This window comes from Eumetopias jubatus, unplaced genomic scaffold (genome assembly GCF_037043125.1).
Source record: "Eumetopias jubatus isolate StellerSeaLion01/CBP00866 unplaced genomic scaffold, mEumJub1_p1.0 scaffold_3, whole genome shotgun sequence".
Classification (NCBI taxonomy): Eukaryota; Metazoa; Chordata; class Mammalia; order Carnivora; family Otariidae; genus Eumetopias; species Eumetopias jubatus.
In genome coordinates, this window is record NW_028274809.1 from 180420994 (window position 1) to 180446853 (window position 25860).

Below are 25860 nucleotides of genomic sequence, written 5' to 3' on the forward strand. Positions count from 1 at the left end.
TACCTTCTTAACAGATTTACACAGAAATTTTTCAAACTTGTTATGAAATTGTTAAAGCATTTTCCTGGTGTCTCTTGGAAACACTTAGAAGCTTTGGCAGAAATCGTTGTCTTTGGTCTAATCACATATTTCCAAAGGCAGTTTACAAACATGTTATTTTTCTATTTGCTAATTATATTTATTTGATACACCAATCACTTAATAGCCTCTGGCTGCATTTACAAATAGTATTGAAAAAGCTCCTGCTGTTACACTTATAATTTATTATAGACAACATAAAAACAAGATGCTCTCTCTCCACATGAATAACACACACAGGGATACTTAGAAAAAAACTGTACAGACCCTGAATGATCATATATAAAGGGCATTCTTAGCTGAGGGCATTAGTTTCTAGACAGCTGGAGATTGTGGCTCTTGTCCATCTGTCCTTAGGGAGAGGAGAGGCAAAGCGATGCCTAGAATGCTGACCTTGGTTGGCCAAAGAAGGTGGAAAACTATGGCCCTTGAGAGACTGGTTGGTGCTTGCCATCTTCTTTTTGGAACAATCTGAGTTAGCCAGGTAGAATGTGGTCCTAGGAGCTCTCGAAGAGTCTGTGATGAGGAATACTTTCTTCCTGGATGATTATTCAAAAAAGAGAAGAAAAATTGTCAGAAAGTGTGGGAAGCTACCTCGGCTGTGTGGTTTCAGAAGGATCAGTAGGCCAATAGTCTACTTTTTTGGGAGAGATTCTCCCATCTACCTGTGTACTTGATGGTCTTCCCTTTTGGACTCTTCTCATTTAAGAAATCATTCTTTAAATGTTTAGTAGGGCCTTAGCTCTGTGTATGATGTGAAAAGCCATTGAGAAGCTCATACTCTTGTAGTTAGACTTCTCTCTTGCCTCCAAGACACGAGGAGGACTCTACAATGGGCCAAGATTGAAAAGGGGTCCCCATTCCTCATTACATCTACTTCCATGTTCATCTTATATTGGGCATTTTATATTTCTGTGCTGGTCCCCCATTCAAAACAGTCATTCTATTACTTGTGTACATTTATTTCTTTCGCTGGAGATCGTAAGATCAAAAACATCTCTGAGGACAAGGGACATATTTCATACACTCCTGTATTATCAACTTCCCTAATGACTAGCAGCGTGCCATTCACATAACTAAATGTTAATTGTAATGCAACAGAAAACAGTTGTCTTAGCTTGGATCAGTTAATTTTATTAACATGTCTCAAAAAGCAAGGGTACTAACAAATAAACCAACGCCAGGACAGATGAAGTTTTGATGGTAGGTTGAATGTCAGAAGTCTGTTTTCTAAAGGAGAGTGAGGGAGAGTCTGCCTCTGTTGGCAGAGGCTTATGGTGAGACACAACTTCAGCGTGGCACGAGGTGCGGGTGGGTCATGGTGCTTTCAAAGGGGAAGGTAGGCACCAGAAAGCATGGAGGAGAGAGAGAGATTCTTCCTTCAACCCCACAGTTCTGCAGAAGCCCTGGTGTATGTACCTTAAAGGTGATGTTCCACAGCTAATGGATGCAGATGAAGTGGATGCTCATGCAAGTGGGTTGCTTACACTGTATACTTCAAGATACGATGAACCAAACACTAATCACAGCTTGAGGTGCCTTGTCTTACGTGTTATCAAAACATTTTAAAGGAACTTGGCTACAGACTCCAAGTAAGTAATATGATTTATGTCAAATGAGATGCTGTTTTATTATTCTAGCAGAACATGTGAATAATTTATGAAGTAATTCTAATCATACTTTGAGGAAAAATAGAGACGATGGTTATGCCCCTCTCTTGCCTTATATGTTAATTATAGAGATCTTTTGCATTGTGCATTTATTAACAATTTGGAAGGAAAATAGTTTTGTTTTAAAATATTGGGAGATATCCTAATGAAATATTTGGGAATTGACTTTAGCAATATTTACATCGTATCAAGAGTTCAAGACTTAAATTAGGAAAAATCTTATTTCTAAATTTTTACCAATTCTGCTTTTTCAGTGGGGTTTTTTATACCAGTTTTACCATTTCTTGGTGAGGTTAGGTTACAGAGGACTTAGGTCAGAGGAGATCCTAAATCTCCAACTGGTCTATAAGTTCTCTTTGGGCAGGTCCCTTGTTCGGTTTTTGTATGATCTCAGCCTTTTTGCATGATCTCAGCATTTTTCCTGCCCCGGTGCCCCTGTAGGTTGTGATGTCATTGTACCGCAGGCATAAAAGTGGTCCACTCCAGGGGCGCCTGGGTGGTCAGTCGTTAAGCATCTGCCTTTGGCTCAGGTCATGATCCCAGGGTCCTAGGATCGAGCCCTGCATTGGGCTCCCTGCTCAGCGGGAAGCCTGCTTCTCCCTTCTCCCTGCCACTCCCCCTGCTTGTGTTCCCTCTCTCTCTATCAAATAAATAAATAAAATATTAAAAAAAAAAAAGTGGTCCACTCCTCCAGGTTTGCTCAGCACAGTATTTCTCAACAGAGAATGATACCCAGGCCATCTAGAAAAGAGTGGTTGGTACAAAGTAGGTGCTTTTCACTTTGGGCAGACATCTTGCAAGATAGGGAAATTATAGATGTAGGAACAGTCCTTCTCAGTTTATGCCCTGTGCTAGTATTCATTGTTTAACTAGTTTTCTCTATAAATTTTAATCTGGGCTCAGATTTGTGTCTATCATATGACTACGACATCCAGCTCAACCAAAGCATCTGCAGGACTCAATTTGAGTGCTCAAGTGAAGGTCTGTTTATCTTCAAGTGGTTCTTCATTGTTTCCATTCTGTTTTAATGTATTCCTGCAATTGAAAAGGAAGCCCTCTACTGGATAATTGGCTGATTAATAACAGGTGTTAAGTCCCCTCACGTAAGCAGGGCCAGGCTCAGAAAGCCACAGTGGTTCCCTTTTGTATCTCGATACATCCACTTGCTCTCCCAGTTCCCTAAATAATATCCTCAACTACTGTTCTGATTTTGCATTTCCCACTTCCCTTATGGCCTATACCATAAACGTGCTTGGTATTTTCCTGTAGTCCAGGGGCTGGATCTTTCCTAAATGAGAATACCTTCTTGATTCCTTCTCTGTCATGGTTTCTTTGCTGGAAAACTAGAGCAGAGTGTTGGGTAGAGGTCATTGACAGGCCTGGCAAGAGGGCAGTGGCTCTCAACTAAAACCCAGTGTCTATGGAGAATGCCTTTATGGTGATGCAACACTGAGAACTTTGGGATGACCGGGCAGAATTCTGAAATTTCCTGGCACGTTGGGTCTTGCCGTGTGGGGAGCATTGCTCTAGACCATCATACATAATGGATTCTTTGGCAAGTTCATCCTGATTGCGTCTCTTCCCCATACTTTCCAATATATGCTTTGTATTTATTTCTTCTAAGCCACTTTCCAAAATAAGGTCTACCTTTCCCCGAATGCCCATTCGGAGGTCTTTATAGCACTTGGTGGATAGCAAACTGATTGCATCTGCAAGATTTCCCAAATATTTATCATGTGCTGTCAGTTCAGACATTCTTTCTTTTTCTTTTTCTTTTTTTAATTTGCCCCTTCCCTAAATGTTTGATTCATTTTATCTGCTAAATTATAAGCACGTGAAGGGCAAGAAACATTTAGGGACATTTTCTGACCTCCTGTATCTACCTCAATATCCCCAGATCCTCCTCAGCCAAAGGGACCTTGTCAGCATTGTTTAAATTTGGTTAATGGATTCCTCATGGAGGATAATCTCTTACATTGATGTTTTAAGCTGTGCCATTAATTACTAACTAACATGCTCTTGTAACTTAATGCCATTTCCTTCCCTTCACTCTGCAAACCATTTTTGTTCTAAAATAAATCTCATGAAGGAATCACTTCTCTTTGCTTAGCTTGGGACATCTAAATTAGCCCTAGGCATTCCTATTTAATTCTGGTTCTGAGTACCTTATGGAATGAGATTTGGCATGGGGTCCTCCACAGGGAGCTGTCAGCTGCAAGGGCCAGGATGGATGATGCACTTAGAGAGTGTAGAGGAAGAGTGACCTCAGGAACAGATTAATCCATATCTATGCACAGATATATGTCAGACACATCTTCCTGAGAGCTCTGATACACAAAACCCGAAAAGCTTAGAGCTGAAGAGGATTTTAGAGGACATGTAGTCCAATCTCAACCTTTTATCCAGTAGTAGACAGAGACCCAGAAAGAGGTAGCAACTTCCCCTAATCACAGAGCCAATCAGGGGACACCCTGGTATTGCAGCCCAGGCCTCCTGGCTCCTGAGAATGTGCACCAGTTTGAGTGCTTAAGAATTTCTGTTCTCCGTGCTGATTTTAGGGCTTAGCGCATAAGGAGATCAGGGAGTTAACTAGCAAAATTGAAATGCCTGTAATAAATTAACAATGTATAGTGCCTGGGAGCTATGATTACAGGTGCTGTAAAAATGCAAAATGTAATGAGAATGATAACTTTACTGAGAAGCTTCTGAAAATGGGCTGATATGATGCCTGCCCAGGGCCAGATGGGAGGTGTCTCCTCAAATCAACCTGTGCTGTATGACCTCCTGGAATCTTGAGGAATGTTAGCCCATTAGCATTAGCTATGGCTTGCAACCATGATGCCCAAAATATAGTCACCTAGGGGCCCAACACAGTAAGTATTTTCATCAGGGCTAAATTATTCATGGAGTGATTTTGTTGGTAGACTACAACTCATTGTATCCTTTGATTTAGAGGCAGTTCCACAATTTACTAACTGCTCTTCTTATGTCAACCGCGTAACACAATGTGAGTAAAGTTTGACATCGTGCTCATTTCCTGAGAGTTTTTTGTTTTTACATTTTTGTTTTTACAGTTTGTTTTTACATTTGTTTTACATTTTTTCTCAGTATTATTGAATCAAAATATTTTTTACTTCCTGTGGATTAGTTATGGATATCCTTGGACCTGAAACCTTTTTGATTCAAGGATCCCCGGGGGCAAAAAAACCTCAGGAACAAATAGTTAACAAATTATGTTTGAACAATTACATGAGAAAACAATGGTTCCTGGCTCATTAAGAACAAGACATGACAAAGATACTTCCTTATATTTGTAGATAGGATTACTGGCCTGGCAGATGAAGGGAAAAACCATTAACCATAGAAACAGTATTTCTTTATTTCATTAAGATACCCAGCAGCTTTTCTGCTGGTATGGGTATATAGGCCTGTGGTGAGTACGGAGAGATGGGAAGGCATGATAATAGAGTCACATGCACCCTTTGATTGAACGCCTATCTATAAGTGTTAGATTCATGTCACCTTAAAGATCCATTTGGGGTTTTTGTTCATGATTATGCAAATGCATAATTAAAGTAACAGCCTCCCACTTTTGAAAGAGTCTATCTCTTCTTAAGAAGAGAAGTATTCGGGAAGGCAGAACTTGATCTCATATTGCCAATGCAGTTAGGGGCTTTTCCTTCATTTCTGATCCCTTTCTGACACCTCCTGACCACAGTCCCCTATATGTGCTATTTCTTCCTTCACACGAACTTCAGCAGCGTGGTAAGTGTGGAAGTGGCTGCATTCACCTTTCTCAATCTTTAATGGAGATTTTCTCTCAGGGACGTAGTCTAGGTCCTTGCTCTGCCACTTTGAAGTCCTCTGCCTTTCAACACATCATTACAGTCACACATGGTAATTGAGAGCCTCTCTGGCCACCGTTATAGGACATATGAGAAAAAAAACAAGATGGCAATTCGTGCTCAAATGAGATTTACATTCTGATGGTAGGAGAGAGACAATTAAAAGTAATCAAATAAACAGATGCTTTCAGATAGCAATTAGTGCTATGAAGAAAAAGACACTATAGTTTTTAATTCTTCACACGCCTATATCCATATCTTCACACATTCGTGGTGGACTCCCTTCAGGACTCACAGACAGGACTCTATTTCTCTCCCCATTTCCCCTCCAGATAGTCTGGGACACAGCATCCCCAGCAGCATTAATGGACACCCGATTTATTTAGTCTAGATCAATCTGCTGGGAGACTTTAGCCACGCTCCTCTGCCAGGGCTCGTTGGTCCCAGGTCTTGCCAGCGTGTAGTACAAGAGCTCTCCTCATTTTGGTCATCAACCACTGGGTGATCACTGAACCGAATTAGGCTCTCAACTCCAAGAACAATTCTCAGAGACAGGACAGTCAAAGCACATGTTGAGGAAGAGAAGCATAATCATCATAGCTGCCCCTACCCACAGCAGAGAGATCATGAACAACTTCATGAACCTTAACTGATTTGCAGATCTTTGCTCTTTACACTGAAATCTATAGGAATACCAAAAAAAAAAAAAAAAAAAAAAAAAATGGAACCATTACAGGACCCACTACTCCATATGGACCATCTCTTAGCTATATAAATATTGAGCAAACACTTTGCAATTAATGTATTTTTGCTTGAATCTGGGGCCAAGCCAATTTCTTGACTGGAACATCTTCCTATAATCTTCATGTGAACAGAATCAGTTTCAGGATCAATTTTTCTTCTGTCCAAGTAACACTTCAGAAAAGTGGGAGTGAATTGTGCTTCAATCACACATCGAAAACACACTTCTGAGTTACGTGTAAGACACAAACTATGAAGGATGGCAAGTAAGTTTTAAAGCATGTCTTCATATGAGATATTCTAAGAAGAAATGTTGAACAGGCCAAAGCCAAAAATAGATGACAGAATCAAAATTTTTTCATAATAGGAAGGAATCATGGGTTTCAGCCATGGATATGAAATATGACAAGACGAGATTAAATGCAAGGTACTGAATTCTAAACCTTATCCGTACTAGCTCAGGGTTGGAAAGACCTGAAGTGACTCTCTAACAGTTGAGGTGAAAAAAAGACCTTGAGGGGTTCCGGGAGATCACGAGCTTACCCAGTGTCTACAATGTGGCATGGCCACAAAAGGGCAAGTGGCCAGAACAAGGGAAGATATAGATCCACGGACATCTGCACTGGTAAGCTGCAATCTGGAATATTCTGTTGAATTTGGACACTCTCTCACTCACAGAGATATTTACAAACCACAGAGCATTCAAAATAGGTTGACTCCAATGGAAGGGCATCTGAAAACTGTAATAAACTGTTTTTGGAACTAAGGAATTAAACACAGAGAGAAGGCTTGTAGTAGACATGATAAGTTTCTTTAAATATTTATATGGGTAGCATATGGAAGAATGAGTAGATAGAACTGATGTCAGGCAGATGGGACTTCTAGAATAATCTAATAGTGGAACAAGTTCCCAAATAAAGTGGTCAGTGCTTTCTCACAGAAAATGAGCAAGTAAGAGCTTGAACAAATCTGCAAAATGTAAATCACTGTTAGTTATCTTGGTTTTAGTTATTATTATGATCTTCAAGACAACTCATTGTCAGTCTTCCTCTTCGAACCATACTATGGAAACATCCAAAATATGTTAATAGTTTCCAGCTTTGAGTCCATCTTTCTACCTTCCTGTGCATGCATCACGTTTGCATCACCTTCCACAGTACCATCTTGCTGGTGGATGGCTGAGGGAATGTGGTAAGTCGTCCCCTGCTGGCTAGGAACTCTTCCCAGGAGTGAGTTGGGCACTCAGAGAAAATCTGGCTCATTCGACTATTTAAAAATGAACCTCCTTAGAAATTTACATCTGTATTGCTTTGAAATGAAGCTTGTACTAGAAGAAGTTTAGGGAAATTATAACAATAAAGAAACTACTTTCAAAATTGGTATTCTAGAGAGAATCAAATGGATCTTTGTTAATTAAAAAAGGGAAAATGCACTCCTTGCCTAGTGAATATATAACAGACATATTGGAGAACATCTCTGTATACTGCTAAGGCTTGCTGGCATAATTTATGCAGCCTGTGTCAGCCATGAGAAAGTTGTGGTAGCTTCTGTGCAAGACTGAAATTTGTTTTTCTTTTGAATCAATTCTTGCTCAAATTTCTGCTACTTATTTGGATTGTGAGTTTGATATCTCCACTTATTGTGCTCATGTTCTCCTATGTAAGAATGGAGCAATTATTTCAATTTACCTCATCAAACCATTGTGAGCAGACTTCTCAGCTGAACATAGTCAAGAGAAATTAAATGGCATCTTACAAATGATGCTGGCATATTTACTATTCTGTACTCCCTTCATAGCCAAAACTACTCTTTTGAAAAGCTTAGGAGATATTTTAGAGCTGATCTCAAATTACACTCAAACCCACATCAATAATCATGGGAAAGAGGGAAGTGGTATAACGCAATACTCTACTTCTGATGGAGAGCAGACTGTTAGTATCTTAAGAGTGGTCAGTATAGTTTGTGTTGAACTTTTATTTCTCTCATAAACTTCACAACATGGGATCAAATCCTCATGAGGAAATAATAGTTCCTATTTGTCTTTCAGGGAGTTCTTTGAAATGTTAAAAAGAGTTCAGAATTGGTTTATTACCTGTGTTCTTATGGTTCATATAAAGATATATGAGTTCACTTATTTTCATCTTTACTCGTGAGAAATTTAAAAACAGAAGTTCCAAGTAGAAAAATCCAAGACCTACTTTAAGAACCACCTGATATGGAAAGTAAGTATCGAGAACGGGTAGAACATTAGCTGGAATTCAGAAAGTAGGAAGAACTATGCACAATTATCTGCTGAACTCTATACTCTGTGAAGATAGGCATGTCCGTATTATTCCGGTATCTCCAGGGCATCCTGCAGTGCCTGGCACATTGTAGGTACTCAATAAATACTTGTCGAATTTGCTAACATCATAAATTGCAGGGTGAATTAGAAATGGAACAGCCTTATAGGGTGGTCTCTGAATTTATTCTTCAAGTTATTTAACAGGGGGGATTTAAATTCCATGTTACAGCTTTGCCTATAATAATCTTAAAATACTTTAATGTGGTAAATCTTAATCTAGACTGTATATTTGCTTCACCTGGGACATTTGAAAAAATCTCAGTGCTCCAGACTGCCCCCCCTAAACCAATTAAAACAAACCCTCTGGGGGTGGAACCCAGGTATCAGAATTTTCTCACACCCTCCAGGAAATTCTAGTATGCAGCCAAGTTTGAAGACCATCATACCAGTATGGTGCACATGTGTGTGCAAATGTGTGCATGTGTGTAAGGGAATTTAAGCTCCATGTTGTGAGTTTCACCAGATACCATTTCTGTCCTGTGGCAAGGGCAGGGATTGGGGGCGTGGAGGGGAAAACTTGTACCACACTGCAGAAAATACATAAATATGAATGGAAAAAGTTGGTGCGATAAATCATATCACTATTAATTATGTCGTGGCCTGTTTTTATGTTCACTCTTCTTTATAAATGAGATGAAATAGCTTTACAATGTGCCTAACATCGTTTTAAAGTGCCACATAAATTCACTCCTGTTTTTATGGGGTTGAAAAATTTTAACACAAAAATAATTTGCCTAGCTTGAGGAATTTGCATAAAACCATCGTGGGGTGTGTTAAAAATTACTCTTCCTCCCTTTAATGTAAGAACACAAGACAGGATGGAGGATAGATTTCATTCTTATGGTGCCCCAGGTGAATCTCACATTTGCATATTAAAGATTCAATTTCAAATAAACTCCCAAGTCACAATGGGCACTTACCCTACAATACATATTTCAGCATCAGCCTGGGATCATGTAAGGAAGATTCCTAGAGGGCTAGCAGTGTCCACAGTCATCCAGCCACGTGGCCCTTATGTACTCTGTTGTAATAGTAGGAGGAGAATCCGATCTGGGTAGCCTACCACTGATGCCAGAGAGAAAACAGTAAATTACAGAAATGGGAAGCTATAGTGATTTGGATTTCACTTCTTAAAGCCTTGTGGCATCATTGTCCCTGGCAACAGTTGGGCTTTTTATGGGAGTTAGGTGAAAACTTGCTAATATTAACAAGCACCATGGGAACAGAAGGGAAGTGAGGAAATACTGGGGAGAGCTCCTCTCAGTAGGGTACAATATTTTCTAGAAGAAATTAACCTGGAGAGAACACCTCGGGGGGATATAGGGTATGGGTGAAGGTTAAGGTAAGCTCAGATATGGCTCAGGCAGCTATTAACATCAGGATGTTAAGTTGGTACCAAAATCAGCTCGTAGCAAATCCACCAGCTGATTCTAGCATCTCTTTCCTCCTTTCTGGGTTTGCCCAGCCACTCAGACTAATATTTCTCTCCTTAAAGGGCATTGGAGACAGAGAGATATCAGTAGATATCTTTCATCAGGGAGAAATTAGAGAAACTCCGTTAATGTGATATTTATTACTTTCTTAGTATTGCTTTTGAAACTTAAACACAATAGAATTATTTTCCTTAAGATTATCCTTAGTGGTTCCCTTGGTGTCAAGAAAGTGAAAGCCAGAGAAAGAGACAGAATTCAACTTAAGTATTTTAATGCATTCTGTCCTTTATACAGTCTTAATGCTCTATCTGCCACCGTGATTGTGTTTTGCCTCATCTTCGTTTGTCGTCTGAGTTGCTTGGGGTTTGGCCAGTGTATCTATGAGTAGTGTGTTTACCTGCTGAAATGGGAAAGGTTCCAGTTTTAGGTCTTAGGGTTGCTTGGTTTGTAGTTTATTTTTGGCTTAAAGGACTTACAGTATCATGGGTGTTTTAAGGCCTGAGAATCCTTTTTTTAATCCTAGAGATTTGCTTAAAAGATGAAGCTGTCACAGGGGCACCCATGGAAGGCATAACAATTCCCTTCCACTGTAAAGCTTTATTTTAGGAGAAATGCAGAAAAATGCAAAAGTCTCAAAATTGTAATGTCTAGAGGAGGACAAATCCAGTCCTCTTCCATTTTGTTTAATGATTCTGTTTTACTTGAAGTGTGGCTCCCCCTTTCCACCTTGGCCAACTTAATTGGTAACTCAAAATATTTTCCAGTTCTTATGATTCAAAATTGTGTTTGTATGGAGGAGCCCAGTCTTCTTCAGCATGTGACCGGACCCAGGGCCCCTGGACTCTTCCTCCTCTAGAAGGTTATACACTGCATCCAGACACATCTTCCTAAAAAATTATACTAATTATATCCCACCCCTCTCAAAGACATCCGATGATGTGGAAACCTGCAGGAATCAACCTCGCGGCTCCAGTGTAGCCATTCCGTCTTCTACTCTACAATGCCCCAGTTAGAACTCTCCTCCTATAAACTGACCCATCCACTGTCAACCAAAAACGTCTTATACTCTCTTGATTTTTCATGCTTCCTCATGATATTCCTCCTTGGTTATTACTTCCTGTACTAGTCAGGTTCTCTAGAGAAACAGAACCAATAGGAGATCTCTCTTTCTCTCACTCTCTCTTATAAGGAATCAGCTCACATGATTATGGGGGCTGGCAAGTTCAAAGTCTACACAGCTAATATTCGAGCTGAAGCCCAAAGCTGCTGTAGAACCAGGAGGAGTTGAAATTCAGTGCGCAGGCTGTCAGGCAGGAGAAATCTTTCTCTTAATTGGGGGAGGCTCATCACTGTATTCTGTTTAGATCTTCAACTAATTGGATGAGACCCACTCACAAGAGGGAGGGCAACCTCTTTACTCAGTCTACTGATTTAAATGTTAACCTCATCCAAAATACCCTTACAGAAACATCCAGAATAATGTTTGACTACATAAATATCTGAGCACCCTGTGGCCCAATGAAGTTGACACGGAAAATTAGCAATCACCCTTTCCTACAACATTTGAAGACAGTTATTATTATTCCCCTTGATACACAGCTCTTCAACCTAAACATCCCAGATCTTCAGTCATTCCTCATACAGCTGAGTTTGAGGTGCCAGTGTCCTGGTTGTGCTCCTGTGAATCACAATGCACCTTGTTCCCCGCTGTCCCTCATCCCCACAGTCCATTCCCCAAGGAGGAGGGTTGTTTCTTCTCCTCCATTTCTCCAAGGGTGACCAGACCTCACTTGTCATTTCGGTTTTATTCTTCTGAAGCACTCAGTGGAAATTATTCCTGGGTGTGCACACAAAATAAAGAATCTCCACAAGCCACCACAAGCCACCATTTCTTTGTTGGTTGGATGTGTGTGTTAATTTATTTGTTTTTCTCAATACACGGTTGAGGTAGTTTATCAGACGGGGGCGGGGGGGGGAATGGTGGCATGAGGAATTTCTGATGCTGGCTTTTTCAGAGTATAGGAGATTAGAATATTAAATCCTCACTGAGTCGAGGAACAGCTGTGGCTCTCATTTGATTCCAGGCTTAGAGAGAAATCGTCAAACTGTGTTTCTGGAAGTAATCAAAAACACTAGTATTTGAAAAGAAAACTCTTAATTGAACTTTGTAAATGATATAGTAAAAGATCCTCTAGCCTTGATTAAGTAATTATAAAAAATCAACATCAGTCCGATAGTAATTTTTCACTTAGATGACTTGCAGAAGCATTGTTTTTCTCTAGGTAACAACAGTTTATAAGGAAACCTGAGGAAAATCCTGATGATGTCCGCAGCACTCTTCAGCTTTCCTTATCAGCTATACCAGAACGTTGGTGGGTTGAGAGCACGCCATGTTCTGTCATGCTTCCATGCCTTGACACATGCTGTTCTGTCTGCCTGGATCACCCTCTCATGCCTGGCATGATAACACTTCGTCCCAAAGGTGCTTCAGCCAAACAGTGGCTCCTAGGAGAGGCCTTCTCTGGCGTCTGCAGGCTGACTTAAGGCATTCCATCCAGGCCGTGTGCATTGTGCTCTATTCCTCTGTTACCTCACTTACCATGTTGTGTGTTGGTGTGTTTCCACATTGGTCTTTCTACAGCACCTTGGGAAGCACCACACACACACGCATACTTATGAATACTGCTGCCACTGGACATTCCATGTTGAGCAGCAGAGCCTGGCTTCTACCCTCCTGGAGGTTCAAGCCTGATGTGAACCCAAGTCTTGGCATCTTTGTAAATATCAGTGCTTATGAAATCAACAAATAAAAACCAACTCCCCATAGGCTCCTCAATGATAGGGACAGTATCTTATGGGTTGTTTTGTTTTCTTGTTGTTGTTGTTTTGCATCTCCAGAACTTAGCATAATAAACAACACACACCAGGTACTCAGTAATTATGTGTTGAGTGAAAGAAAGAATGATTAATTTAAGTAATTTCATTGTTGACTTTCAATTTTATATGAGCAAGTAGCCTTTCAGAGAAACCTCATTTAAAGGTTTATGTTAACTTCTTTTCATAAATGCTGTTTTGAAGCTGATAATTTTAGGGGTAATGAAAATTCAAAAGTCAGGTCGTCTCCCAGGAGAACAAGTTGGAATCATACGACACTTTTTACTAGCACAGGATAGTTAGACAATTCTAATCATAGTTTCAGTAATTATAAAATTATTAATATCAACTGCCAGTTATATTTAGACTTTCAAGGTAGAATTTAACCTTTAACTCTGTCCAAATCTGTCATGTAAACAAGCTAAATTAACTATCCTTTGAGATCAAAAACTAATATCGTACAAGGATTTACTCAGGGTGTTCTGGTTCTTTGAAGCTTCCTGGAAACCAAATTCAAATTCAAGACAATTAAATGTTAATAAATTTCTAGTGATCAGAGAGACAAATACAAGGAGGATTAATATTCTTTCTCATGCTTAGAGATGGGCTCTCAAAGTGATAAAGTAAGATGTTACCTTTGAAAGTGACACCTTAAATTACAATGCTTGGGTATCCTTATATGGGGAGTGAATGGGCAATTTTTTTTTTTTTTGACTATTGAGTAGGTGCTAAGTTTGGTGAGCTCCCTTGAGAGGGTCATAGTAGGAATAAAAATGTATTCGTTCATTGAACGAATACATTTACTGAAAAACCACCATGCGTCAGGCACTATTCTTGATAATGGGATTATGGCCATAAACAAGGAACACAAAATCTTGTCCTGGGGAGTTTACTGCTGAGGCAGAAGGAGATGCAAATGCAGAGGAAAACAAATGCCAAATAATTACAAAATGAAGACATAATAACTTGTGTATACTCAAGAGAGCATTCTTTTTCACAATTCGTATTTTGACGTTTCTTTGGGAAGGGATTTAGCTGGAGCCTTGAGTTGGGGATTTACCTGTAAATATTTACTCTGCATGAGCAGTTTGCCCAGAGCACGGGAGCCCACAGCCCACCATTTCCCTACTGCTCAGCTCACACATCTCCACCCCCAGGATCACATTTTCTCACTTTAGAAAATAAAGCTAATGTAGGAAATATCCAATCTCAGCTCTCTGCCAGCTCTGTATTGACCTTGTATGTTCAGCTCTGTAATTTTAAGACTTCATAAATATAAAAAAATACTTTTTATCTTCAGTTTGGCTTTAATTTCTCTTCTCTGTGAGAACTGTAAACTTGCCAACTTTAAAGTTAGTTGAGCTATTTATTCTGAGCTGTAGGAATACAGAACAAGTCAGTTGTTATTTTTTTTAAAGTTAGAGCAATCTTAACTGATATGCTACGGAAAAAAGTTTATTGCATGCATTAAAAATGAAATTTGGTTTATTTCAATGGTTTGGAGCAATCCAAAGTGCATGTATTTATTGCTTATACCTATTATAGGAGTACAGAGGCTTATGATATTTTCAATGTCTTTGCTCTTAAAAATGTTTAACTTTTTTGAAGTATGTTCCTTTGTATTTTTCTGACCACAGTCTTACAGGGTTACCTGAGGTCAGATGCAACTAGAGGGAGGGGATCCTGACTGTTCTGAAGGGGACATGGTGTTCGTGTTGTATGTTTCTGGGTTCTCTATAGCTGGCCTTTCACCAACTTGTTATATCTGTGGTCAGTGCCAGGTCAATAGAGCAAGAAGGGTCAGAGAGCAAGAGTCCAGGGCTCTAATCCCAGACCTTCCCATCTGGGCACCATGAGCCCTGTGGACATACATCTAGCTGCTTGCTCTTCGAACAAATGTAATGGGGCTGCCAAAGTAGATGTCTGGGCCAGCAAGAGCCAACACAGGACAGACTGCAAACTGAGGACCCATAGGGGCTCTGGGACAAGTGGCTGGAGCACTTTTTCAGGAGTCAGGTACTTGGTATCAAGAGCTACTTCAGCAGGTAGAGGACACCTGGCTAAGGTTCAAGTGTAGGAGTTTATACTGGAAGAAGTGTGAGGGTGGCTCTGAGAAACACAAACTAGAATCATAGAGGGGACAGGGAAGATTAGTAAGCCATAGCCATAGCACAAAGCAAAAGAATACAGCTGCCAGACTGGAGTATCAGGTGGAAGAAGAGTTAAGCCCAGTTATAGTGGCTGAAATAAAGATTCTGAGCAGAACTTGGAGCAGGCACCCTTGGAGTCTAGCAGGGGTTTGAGTTGTCCAGCAGCAGGGACAGGGGTAACATAAGGTCTGAGAAAGGATAACCTGACATTAGGCATCAGCGGGTCCCCCCTGAGGTGTGGACACTGGGGTCACTGAAGATATTGGACGTCATGAAACTCAAAGTATATTTGCAGGGGTCCGTTGTAACTCCCACACGTGCCATGTATTTATGTTATCCCCTGTCAGTATGGATCGGGATCTCTCTATTCCTTGGTTTTAATAGCACTTCTTCCCTCTTCCTGGGAACTCAAATGTCCTTTGTTTCAAAATTCAACATGTGCATACTGAGCATCTACTATGTAAAGGCCATGTGCTGGATGCTGCGAGGGTCACAGTGGTCAGTAAGGCATGATTTCCATCTCAAGATGCTGACACTATGGTGGAGAGGTACGACAATGGTACAGATGAAGACAAGTCAAGGTTCTGTATCATAGATGCATTATGAGTGGTCTAGAATGCCACAGTAGTCAGGGGCAGAAAAAGAGCTTCCCGGGAATGTTCCCAGTAAGTGTAGATGAAGGGGATAAGACTGAGGAAAGAGCAGGGGTACAGACAGGAAAGCATTTTTTAGGCTTGTTGGTATTTAGGACAACAAAGAAACAAAAGGTGAGCATGGAAAGGCATGCCTACATTTTGGTACGTGTCAGATTAATTCTACTAAATTACGTTGAAGCTTTGTGTGGTAGTTCCAGAGCCTTATTGAATATTTTATGCATAAGATTAATAGAAATCAAGGAGGTGCTTAGTTTTACCCAGACTGAATTAAATGGAGACTTAAAAGGCCATGTCACAAAGCATATGCATTTGTGACATCATCATAAAGTACCCATGATGGTAACAGTTTGGTGACAGAGAGAAAAGAATCAAAGGCAGCTATGGATTTGAATTTGATCGACTCAGAGAATATTGGCACAATGAATAGCATTAGGGAAATTAGAAAAAGGAGTTGGCCCTTTGTGTTTGTGTGTGCGTGTGTGCACGCACATGTGTGTGGGTGCGTGTGCTTACGTGCCGAGGCTAGGTAATGAATGCTGATGACAGTAATACAAATAGGTTGATTAGGCAGCTAGCTGGAAATGGATATCAACATGTTGGGGTAATTAGAGTATGGTGCCACAGCTCAGGAAATATGTTAGGGATTAAAACAGAAGAGAGGTCAGAACCTCAGGGTTCATCTTCATTTAAGGGACGGAAGAAAAATGAGGAACAAAAGAAAGAAACAGAGAAAGGACCATTCAGAATAGATGAGAAACAGTAAGTATAAGTGTCACCAGACCAAGAGATGACAGCTTCATGGAGAAGGTGTCATATCTTGCTCTCCCTAAAATATATGTATTTATGACTTAAACATGTTTGGATAAATTAACGACAGTGGGATATAGATAGAACAGTAAAAGTCAACAGATGAGTAAGAAGTATCATAGCCAAACAAGTACATATATCCATTAATATCCGTTTTTAGTATGGGAACAGTTGAAAAATAGCTAACAGAAATCCCCTGTCTTTGCTATAACAAAGCCAGTCTTCACTGTACAAGTAACGTTCTATTTGGGTTCTCTGCTGGAGTCTGGGCACAATCTCCTTATATGTGGGCCTCTGGTCAAGGAAGGAAGCTAAAAGATGGCAGTAAAGCCCATTTCATCAGCTTCTGGGCACAGAGGCCCCCCCCCCCCCTTCAGCAGCCCACACCCTCCTCCAGGGCATAATCCTGCATCACCGTCCCAACATCCCTGAGGCACTTTCCGTCACAGCTAGGAAAAGGCCCTGTGCGATTTCATGGAGTGCAGTGGTTGAAAAATGTTACAATCTGCAGAATAAAGTGAGATGCTCTGTGGATATTTGTGAATGAAGAGTATTAGACTTAATTCTCCTTCGGTTCTTTTTTTTTTTTCTTCTACTCTTTTGAATACCAGTGGAAACAGGGCCAGTGGTCAAATGGTTCATGAAGAAAAAATGGGCTGAGTGAAAACTTTCCAGAAAACATATGCCTTAGGTTGGAGTCAAATATGATATTTTTAAAGAAAACAATGAAATAAGATAGAGATTTATAGGTGAGAGTAAAATCATAGCCTTACCGCAGAGTTCACTAGACCTATTGGAAACTCTACAGGGGCATTGTATTATGTTATCAGAGCTTCTCTACCCGTGATCTTGGTGTTAGCAAACATGGCTTCCATTCTGTACAAATTACTTGGGGACATATGTAAATACCACTTCTATATTTAGATTCTCACGTTAGGTTCTGCCTAGATCTCCGTGAACAATTTGTTATTAGAAAATTTATGATCTGTAATTTGTAGACATGTCAAAAAATACAGCAAAAGGAATTAATAAAGTCACTTTAAACAGATGGTTCTTTATTTAAAAAAAAAAGTCCTGAATGGAATACAGTGCACTGAACTGGAGTGAGATGTGGGAGACAATACATTCTTGTCTGAAAATCTTCACAGATGTCAATGACAATAAATGCCAGACAGAGACAATAAATTCTAGATTTTTTAGTGGGAAAATTGCATCAAACAATTTATTTTCCCAGGATCTCAGCCACCTTAAGTTAGCACCATATATTATTAGGTGTTGGTCTCCGTGTGTGTGAATTAAGGAGAAATGGCAAATTTCAGAAGGGTCTAAAGGGTGAGATGGCTCTATGCTTTTGCCCTTTGAATCTAAACCATTCTTAGTACAATGGAAATGAATTTTTGGTCAACCCACTACTGGCCATGTGCCTTTCCTAGGCTATTCAAACATTTGGAGAGAGGTACACCTGGGTTTTCCCTAGTATGAGGGTAGGAGGGGCTGGGTTGCTCATAAAATAATCGGACTGCCTTAGGCTTTCATGCCCCTATATTTATAATGCTTAAAAAAAAAAAAACTGGACTTGGGGGAAAGAGACTTTGAATTTATTGCTAGTTTTTGTACTAACTAGGCATGTAGCTAGGTAGTGTGAGTTGTGGCTCCCATTTCCTTAACTTTAAAATAAAGTTCCTTTCCAGAATAAGCAATATATTTTTTAGGCTTTACCCTCATTCTAATGAATCCATTCCTAGAAATTGATATCTAAATGGGCATCTTTGGTTCTTCAGAATCACCCTCAGATTTGGCCAGAACTCATTATCCCTAAATTTGTCAATTGGAATTACTCTTTGACCATTAAAAAAAAAAAAATCCTGCTTCGGTGTACTTTTGGGCTAACTGAGAAAATGATTTGCTTTGAAAATACGACTGTATTTTAATCCTGGTTGATGAGGCTTGATTTGACTATAAGCAATACAGGTAAAGCAGTTTTCATCCTAATTCTGATACCAACACTCTTGTATTTTTCCACACCGTCCACTTTTTTTTTTTAATTTAAATTCAACTAGCCAACATATAGTACATCATTAGTTTCAGATGTACAGTTCAGTAATTCATCAGTTATGTATAACCCCCAGTGCTCATCACATCATGTGCCCTCCTTAATGCCCATCACCCAGTTACCCCATCCCCCCCACCCCCCCTCCCCTCCAACAACCCTCAGTTTGTTTCCTATAGTTAAGAGTCTCTCATGGCCAAACCATCCACTTCTATGAGAACAGTGAACAATGGTAACTACATCCCAGGCACAGTTGAGTCATTCCTCCTAAAAATGACAGTAAAGCAGTTTCCAACGCTAAAAGTGACATTAATGGTATATAATAATGGCTCAGGATATTTTGAAGGCACTCATTTTTGTTGGCAGCAGCAGCTACGGCTCAGTTCCATCATTGGGTATGCTGAGACGAGATAGCGTTATATCTGATGTCATGTCCAATTTCTTAAACTTCTTCATCCAGGTGATTTATAGGTCATCTTTAAACTTGAGATGGATTCACCAACAATAAGGGTCTAGAAACAGTCAGTCCGGCCATTCATAAGTCATATTTTCTCCTAAAATCCAGATTCAATGAATGTTTATATAATACCAGATTATTTTCACAGGTATAATCTCATCATACCTTTGCACCTGCCCTGGGAGGTAGATCCTCTTGTACCAGTTTCTGTAGATGCAGATGTACTCAGGGAGGTTGAAGGTCATATGGCCACCCGTGGTGCAGCCCGTTCTGAATAGGTTCCAACTGCAGAGCTCGTACTGAAGGGCTTCGGCTGTTAGGGACTGTGTGGGAAAGGCAGCTGCTGATGAACAAGCTGAAGTGGCATTGCTCATGAGTAAGGGGGGCAGGGACTAGCATAAGGAAAACCTTAAATGATGCCACACTGAAATGGAAGCTCAGCAAACTCTGCAGCCAGCTCTCCCAGAACCTCTCTGAACTTGCAGTGAAAGGGCATGCCTCATAAGCCCGATGTGTGGAAAAGATGGCTGGGAGAACTTAGTGTCTTTCAACCACCATCACCCACCGTAAGTGATCCCTCAACCATCTTGGGAGATGAGCGAAGAGCCGTGTCTACGTTGTGTTCTTACCATCCCCAGCTCTTAGCGAACTGATACGCTGAGCTGGTATGTCCACACCACAGCACGCTCAGGTGGTGTTTACCCTCAACACACATGTCCTTTTGTTGAGTAATTCAGTATGTTCAGTGCCCACTGTACCTCTCGGCTGCCTTTGACCACCAGCTCTGACTAGGAATACAAAAGCACGGAGTAAGGGCGCAGACCCTGGAGTCAGACAGCCAGGATTTGAATCTCAGCTCTGTCACCTACTGGCTGTGTGACCTTCGATAAGATACTTAACGTTTCTGTCCCTCAATTTTCTCTTCTGTAAAATGGGGACAGTAACAACAATAGCTATCTCATAGGGTTAGGGGGAGGATTAATAACTACATACATGTTCTCTCTGCTTTGGGCCATACAGTCATTGTCCACAAGCTGATACCTATATATGCGTAGGCATCATTAGTTTCCTTGAAATCCCTTTCTGATTTCCCTCAGCCTTTTGCTTTGTCTCTTTTCCTCTCTCTTTACAATGCTCTTGTTTCCTGTTTTATAGATGAGCATGCCATCAAGTCCATTCTCTCCTGACCGTACCTCCAACAATCTCGTCTTTGAAAAGAAAGACTACATCCACAACTCTAATTGTCATGGAGGTTCTGACAATACTCTGACTGAGATGCATAGTAAATAGGTCGCTTTGAGAGCTCACTGTGTGCCAAGGTCTGTGAGAGGTCCTCCGACGCACTCTTTTATTGCTTTCTCAATAGGCAAGCATGTTATTATTTCGATATTAAGAAGAGAAAGGGAAGTTTCAGAGAGATTTACTAACTCGCCTTAAGTCTCACAGCAGGGAGATAACAGTTATCGCCGCCTGCTGCCTGCTGTGCGTAAGAGGTTCATTTTTCACAAACCATTTACAGATTCATTTACAAAGCGGGTAATAATGTTCTGGAGAATTGGGGCAGTATGGTGAGTGCCAGGTAAGGGGAAAATTTTAACTTAAAAAAAAAAAAGATAGCCCTAGTACAAAAAAGCCTGGAACCAGTTCCAAGTTCTGGCTTGGAATTCTTTTTTTCTTTTCTTTTCTTTTTTTTTTTTTAAAACTATTTATGCTCTCTGTCATCTCAGGCAAGTCAAGTCGGGGTACTCTTTTTGGTCCTCATTTTCGGCATCTGAAAAACAGGAATCATAGTATCGTTGAGGTGAGAGTTTAAAAATGGAAACAGACATTAAAATCACCTGTAGATTTTATATCACAATATAAATGTAAGTTTTATTAATCTGATTATTTGTTTTCCAGACCAGTAGGGTTCCACATGTAATCTTAGATGCAGATTGGGGAATATTAATTAACTGTCAGGCAAGATGCGTTAGGAATGCCTGATAAAATTTTGGCCAGGCAAAAATGAGGAATGGTGGGCTTGTGCTTTTCAAAAACTGTGTTCTGACTTTAGGAGGCAGCTCTGTTAGCATCAAACTGAATTTTGGGGTCATTTTGACCAAGTTCTAAGTGAGAATATATATAGCGAATTAAATTTTATTGGTCAATAAAACTATGTGTCATTCCACTCCTTTATTTCACAACCTATTTATTGCACTGATAACTAACTGGTTTTTGAAGATTTCCACCCTAATGAAACTAGACCAGAGGAAGACATGTGTAGATTATATCTTTGGGTCACTTAATGGGTCAGGAAAAGGGGGTGTAGCTGTCTCTTTAATCAGCAGACCTCAGGCTTGTTTCAATGAGAATAACCCAGGTGCTGATCACCTTAATGACAACACTATTTTAAAAAGCATCTTAAACACATTATACTGTAGATTATTCTATTTTTTTTTCCCCTAATGGAGCTGTCCTTGAAGGACCATTATGCCATTCCTTTCAGATGTTTAATAAAGCACGAGATTATAATGATCATGCTTAAGAATAGGTTTTGTGCAACTGGGTATTGCAATATAGCAATCTTCTGTTAAATCACTGAGATGCTAAAATGTATCTTTAGAGGAGTGGTGATGGGCTTTTATTAAATTGCTCCAATCAGTATTCCCTATGATCATTCATACCATTTTATTTTTAATTATTATCATCCTAATCAAAAAGCATGTATTCAAAATTCCTTTGTGCTTATTCCTGAGTTGAGATCTGGGAGAGTTTCAGCCAGGCCCTCCACAAGCTTATAGTTCATCGGAAACAACCCTGAAGCTTATCTAACCTCTTAAACGAAGGGCGGACACATTATTTATTGTAGAAAGTGTTGGTGTGGGGGGTTGAGTGTGGGCTTCTGAATGTGCTGGTTTGGGTTCGAAGACATGCATTTAATCTACTAGTGACCCTGCATTGGACGTGTTACCTAATCACCTCTGAGCAAAACAGTTACCTTGTGAGAAATAAGATTTGTGAAACAGCTGTGTTTCACTGTGTCTATGCACCAGGCAGAGGAACTGTGTGACTGGAATGAGCATCTTACACCCAGAAGCAAGGAACCCGGGGCACTCCTTGCAGCAGGTGGTGGTGGGGCAGAGGTCAGGGTGCAAGAGGAGCCTTGTTTGTGGTTCACCAAAGGCTAGGGAAGCAGAGAGAGAAAGCAGCAAACACTGAGATCAGGGATCCAGATAGAAACTCTCAGGTTTCGGAGATCTGGTTAAGAGAAAGCAGAGCTGGTTCCTGGAAGTAGGGCTAGACAGAACAATGGAGTCAACCAGAAGAAACAGCAAAAGAGTCTCAGGATGGAAAGCAAGTTAGCAGTTCAACCAGTAAAATATTTTCTTTTGACCTCGATTTAATTTTTCTAATAAATCAAACTTCTAGTCATCTCATACAGAATTTTAATAAGAAGGATCCCATGACATAGGTCTGACAGTGGCTCAGGCAAGGCTGGATTGTTTCAGACCCGTTCCTGATTAAATGGGGAAACCTATCACACTTATGTCTATTTCAGAGGAATGAAAAAAAACCTTAAAAAGAAATCAAACCCCAGGTGTCTTCGATGGTGACAGAGCAACAGCATTTGTTTTGCTTTGAAAGTTATTATTTTTTTTTGATCCTTGCTCTTTTAGAATGAACACCCATTAGTCTTAAACATTTTTTTTGAAGCTGCCCCATCTTCAGATATGTATTTTTATGCTTGAAGAATTCTCATAGCAGTAGGGAAAAAACATTTCAGGTTACATTTGAGAGGAAGAATTTAAAGCATATAAGAAAGGGAAGGGAAGGCTGGTCACAATCCACAGGCCTTAGTGGCAGAAGCTTTAGTGGATATACAGGGATGGGGCCTATGATTGTTCCAGAGAAGCCCAGAAATAGTCACTCCACATAGAGCTGCTCAAAGGTTTGGAAAATGTGCCCTGCTCTTTAGTGTAGCATCCTAGCTTGATCATGACACCCAATTTAATGATCAGGATCTGCCACATAGCGTGAAAGGAGGGATTCGAAGGAGCTTAATTGTGCACCTGTTAAGTACAATGTATTGTACTGTCTCCGTTACCTGGATTGTGTCTCTCTGTCAGTCTTCATGGAGTCCCTATGAAGTATGTATTATCATACCCTTCTCTCATAAAGTTGTGTGACTTGCTAATATCCATGTTTTGGGGAGGCATGCCTGATGCCAAAATTCATCACCTTCCTTTATGATACAGCCTCCTTCTGGGTTGATGGGCTTTTGGAAGAGAATTGAGCCCAAAGAGCCTCTCATGCACACCTCTCCACCCGATCCCCTCCCACTGCTTTGGCCCCAAGTCTGAGGTCTGTGCTCTATCAGTATGGTCAGCCTGTGTGCAAACACTGTCTTGACTTTTCTCCTGCCTCTCTTTGTTGCCCTGCAGATAACAGGAAATAACAGAATTGGCTATAGCCCTCTTCAGATATAAATGATAATGATACGTATCTAGTTTATGAGCTTACTCATTCTTCACCACCCAAAAATAGGAAAAAGAAACTACTTTGTTGTTCCTTGCCATTGAAAATGAACTAACGAGTTCAGCCAGTGGTGTGAACTGCATTTTGAGATGTTCTGGAGAACATGAGTAATTGGGCAATTTAGCACAGTACTTCTGGCTGATGCATTTTGTAGAACTTTTCTTCTACCTATTCAGGAACTCTTTGTTTGGGGAAAAACTCAGAGGGCATGCAGCTTATGTGTTTTTAAGTGAAGATAGTACATACTTGCTATTCTTTTGTCTTATAAAATTACTTGAGACTATTTTTTTCCCCTTTGTGTTGAACTGCTATAATCTGTCTTGGAAAGTACTTTTAAAATACCAAAGATGAAGTTCTGTTTCCTTCACAGATCACTGGGTGCTTTGCCATAGCACCTTGCATAATGAATGTCTCATTGGCATACTGCTTAAGCATCATTTAGTCACACAACCAGAAGAAATTCCCTCTTTGACTAGGAGTGACTCTTTAAAACCATAGCAATAAACACAGGAAAATAAAAGAAGAAGAAAGCACAAGGTCATGAGAATTTATGTGGAGATCTTTTCTCCACGAAATGATCTGGGCAAATCTAGAATAAAGAGCTCTTAATTAAATTTACAGAAATGATAGACTGTCTCATTAAACTGAATCTTCCCTCATCCCCATCCCTAGTTTTAAAACAAGCAGGATATTCCTCATTACTCGAAATAAATACTCAATTGCCTTCTGGGATAGTGCTCAAACATATCAAGACTAGAACAAACAAAAAAATCCAAATTATTTAAAGTACTCGTAATAACAAAATTCATACTAAATTCATGGAAAATGCTCATTTTCCATATGCATTTGCAGAATAAAAGCATTCTTCCCACCTGCCTCTTTGGCAAGAGAAGAAATCAGAAGTGCTATGGTGGATGGTATATTAGAGGGACGAGGTCAGAGGCCATGGCAACATTCCTGGGGCAGCTATATGCAGACTAGCATGTATGAGAGGGCATAAGTTCATACGTATGACAGACCCACTTCATACATGAAGAGGATCTTAATCATGGAGGGCTCAGGACCTCTAGTTGACATAGTGAGTTGGGCACATACATTTACATCCTCTTTCATTCCAAAACCCTTATTAAATGAGACTAAAGGAAAGCAGGAATTGTGGTTCCTCCAGCTTGGTTCTTCTTTCTCAAGATTGCTTTGTCAATTCAGGGTCTTTTGTGGTACCATACAAATTTTAGGGTTGTTTTTTCTATTTCAATGGGAAATGGCATTGGAATTGTGGTAGCAATTTTATTGAATCTGTAGATTGCTTTGGGTAGTATGGACATTTTAACAGTGTTAATTCTTCTGACCCATGAACATAAGGTATCTTTCCATTTATTTGTGTCTTCTTCAGTTACTTTCATCAGTGTCATATAGTATTCAGTGTACAGATCTTTCACCTCCTCAGTTAAATTTATTACTAAGTATTTTATCTTTTTGCTGCTATTGTAAATGGAATTGTTTTCTTAATTTCTTTTTCAGGTAGTTCATTGTTAGTGTATAGGCACAGGACTAATTTTCATATATTGGTTTTGTATCCTGCAACCTGCTGAATTTATTAGTTCTAAGAGTTTTTTTGGTAGAATCTTCAGGGTTTTCTATGTATAAGATTGATCATGTGAGTTTAACTTCTTCCTTTTTGATTTGGATGCCTTTTATTTCTTTATTACACAACTACAGTAATCAAAGCAGTAAGGCATTAGTGTAAAATCAGGCACACAGACCAATGAAAAAGAATAGAAAGCCTAGAAATAAATCCACACATAAATGGTCAACTAATCTTTATCAATGGTGACAAGATACACAATGGGGAAAGAATAGTTTCTTCAAAATGGGGAAACTGGATAGACTCATGCAAAAAAATGAAATTGGACTCATGCTATACACAAAAATTAACTCAAAATGAGGTACAGATGTAAATTAAGACCTGAAATCATAAAACTACTAGAAGAAGACAGGGAAAAATCTCCTTGACATTGGCAATGATTTTTTTTTTTTTTTTGGATATAGCAACAAAAGGAAAAATAGATAAATGGGACTACATCAAACTGAAAAACTTCTTCACAGTGAAGGAAATCATCAACAGAATGAAAGGGCAACCCACAGAATGAGAGAAACTACAAACCATGTATCTGATAAAGGCTTAATATCCAAAATATGTAAGGAACTCCTATAAAGAGCAAAAACCGAAAAACAAAACT

At 39.9% G+C, this 25860-nt stretch overlaps 1 protein-coding gene across 1 annotated transcript in view; it reads left to right on the plus strand.

Annotated features, from left to right (window-relative positions):
* Positions 1-25860, plus strand: part of HS6ST3 (heparan sulfate 6-O-sulfotransferase 3) — a 626721-nt gene that overhangs the window by 381883 nt on the left and 218978 nt on the right. The window lies entirely within an intron of this gene.